The 2,500-nt window shown below is 57.6% G+C and overlaps 1 non-coding gene across 1 annotated transcript in view; it reads left to right on the top strand.

Annotated features, from left to right (window-relative positions):
* Positions 1 to 1,859: 1,859 nt before the first annotated feature.
* Positions 1,860 to 2,500, top strand: part of LOC124752374 — a 1,909-nt gene continuing 1,268 nt past the window's right edge. The window contains exon 1 of the ribosomal RNA XR_007012118.1: positions 1,860 to 2,500. This exon is cut by the window's right edge and continues 1,268 nt beyond it. This is a non-coding gene — a ribosomal RNA (small subunit ribosomal RNA).

Raw genomic sequence — 2,500 nt, 5'->3', positions numbered from 1 at the left:
CTTAACCTAACCCATGTTGTGCCTTAACCTAACCCATGTTGTCGCCTTAACGTAACCCACGTTGTCGCCTAAACCTGCTCTGTAATTGTTATACGACTCGTTCAATTACTGTAGTGTTGCCCACCCGCAACCCTCGCAATATAGTTCGCTACTCGCACTGCCCGCACCCCTGTGTATCGCTTCATGTTAAACACCTTGCAAGTCTTGCTCACTTTCCACATGCTCCTGCTGTACACTGTAATGTGGATGGCAGCAGGACGTACATGCCGCCCCTCCCCACGTCCCCACCTTGCCCCCTGCCTTCGCAAGCTGGTTGGTGAGAAGTTTGCATGTTCAATGCCCTTCGCATGCGACGTACTCAGGCTACGTTGTGGTGCGGCCTGTGTCAACTGTCCGCTGATGTCGTACGCGTGAACCACAATCTGTACTGCACATTCGTCCTTATGTACTGAATGATACATCGTGGCACATGTGTGACCGCACAACGACTGCGCCCAAAAACGGCGGACCATACAGTGCAAATATTGTGCACGCAGCTACGTGTCGTCTCCCTATGAGAGCTGGATTGCAGTGTGGTACGCCATAGAGACGTGTGGGAGGAACGGACGCCGTGGATGGCGATCAGCATGAGCTGTCTGTTGATGTATTCGGACCTAGTCGTCTCTCCTCACACACCGTGATGGCATGGTGCACCGCGTTCCATATCTGCGACATGCTACAGAGGCCGGTTGACAGTCGTTCGAGCAATGGACATCGCATACGTACGGGGGCCACCTTCCACGTATTGTCTAGGCGTGCACATTTTGTTGCGTGTATGTGGGCAGACGTAGTGTGGCGTGACACCTGACACAGGCATGCAATAATCGTTGAAGTTGCAAATGGCGATGGACGCCTGCGTTTTCTGGTGAAGTTACGCAAATGAACAAATGGTAACCTGTTGTGGTGCGGTTGTTCTCGCTAGGGGTGAATCGGTGATGGCGACGATAGGTTGAGGTACTAACCGGTTGTTCCAGCGATACCCACCATGCCGACGAAACTGAACGGCATCTGGGTGTGAAGCGATACGCGGCGGTGGCTGGGTGGGACCGTCCCCGGCCGGTGAGGGGGCGCCTCCCGGCGTGCTGGCCGCGCGGTGCGTGGGCGCACGCGCTACAGCCGGCTGGTGGGGGCGGCCAGTGGCAGGCGCGCCGGCCGACGGACGCGGCAGGCGTCGCAGCTGCGCGCCGGCGCACCCTGCGCGCGGCGCCGTGCGGCCAAAGTAGGTCCTCGCGGGCCCGGTGCGAAGCGCGGTGGACATCTTCAGTGTGCTGGTCCGATTGAGGACTGTGTGCGTTGAGGATGCGCCGCCGCCCGGCGCTCGGCGCCGCGACGCCGTCTGCTGCTCGGTCGCCCCAGCGGTTCTCGCTGGTGGTTTGTATCGCAGCTGTGCGGATGTGTTGGCGCGTGCGCTGTGCTGGGAGAGTTCGCTTCGGCACCCAAGTGGGGCTTTTGTCCTTCTGTGGCGCTGGCGTTGGAGCTGCCGGTCACCGTAGGTGGCGCGTGTTGTCTCCCGCCGGCAATGCCACGACAGCACGCTCCCGGGCCTCTGTCGGCAGCGGCAAGCTCAGTTGGGAGCACGGGTGGTCGCACCGAAAGCGTCTACTCGCCTAACTCCGGGCGATTGCGCCTCTCTCGAACCCGACCAAGTACTTGGGACGGCGCTGCGCGCCGCCGGGACCTGAGAGGGTTTCGAGGTGTATTGTGCAGGGGAGCTCAGCCTCCTCCTGTTTGCAGAATGATTGAGCGGACGCTTGCGTGTTCGCGCGGGCCCCCGGGACACACTCCCGGGCGGCCGGCTGCTCAGCTCTAGTTGACGCAGCTCCCTGGTTGATCCTGCCAGTAGTCATATGCTTGTCTCAAAGATTAAGCCATGCATGTCTCAGTACAAGCCGCATTAAGGTGAAACCGCGAATGGCTCATTAAATCAGTTATGGTTCCTTAGATCGTACCCACGTTACTTGGATAACTGTGGTAATTCTAGAGCTAATACATGCAAACAGAGTCCCGACCAGAGATGGAAGGGACGCTTTTATTAGATCAAAACCAATCGGTCGGCTCGTCCGGTCCGTTTGCCTTGGTGACTCTGAATAACTTTGGGCTGATCGCACGGTCCTCGTACCGGCGACGCATCTTTCAAATGTCTGCCTTATCAACTGTCGATGGTAGGTTCTGCGCCTACCATGGTTGTAACGGGTAACGGGGAATCAGGGTTCGATTCCGGAGAGGGAGCCTGAGAAACGGCTACCACATCCAAGGAAGGCAGCAGGCGCGCAAATTACCCACTCCCGGCACGGGGAGGTAGTGACGAAAAATAACGATACGGGACTCATCCGAGGCCCCGTAATCGGAATGAGTACACTTTAAATCCTTTAACGAGTATCTATTGGAGGGCAAGTCTGGTGCCAGCAGCCGCGGTAATTCCAGCTCCAATAGCGTATATTAAAGTTGTTGCGGTTAAAAA

Source organism: Schistocerca piceifrons, unplaced genomic scaffold (assembly GCF_021461385.2).
Source record: "Schistocerca piceifrons isolate TAMUIC-IGC-003096 unplaced genomic scaffold, iqSchPice1.1 HiC_scaffold_46, whole genome shotgun sequence".
In the NCBI taxonomy this organism is placed as follows: Eukaryota; Metazoa; Arthropoda; class Insecta; order Orthoptera; family Acrididae; genus Schistocerca; species Schistocerca piceifrons.
This window is presented reverse-complemented; position numbering and strand designations above follow the sequence as displayed.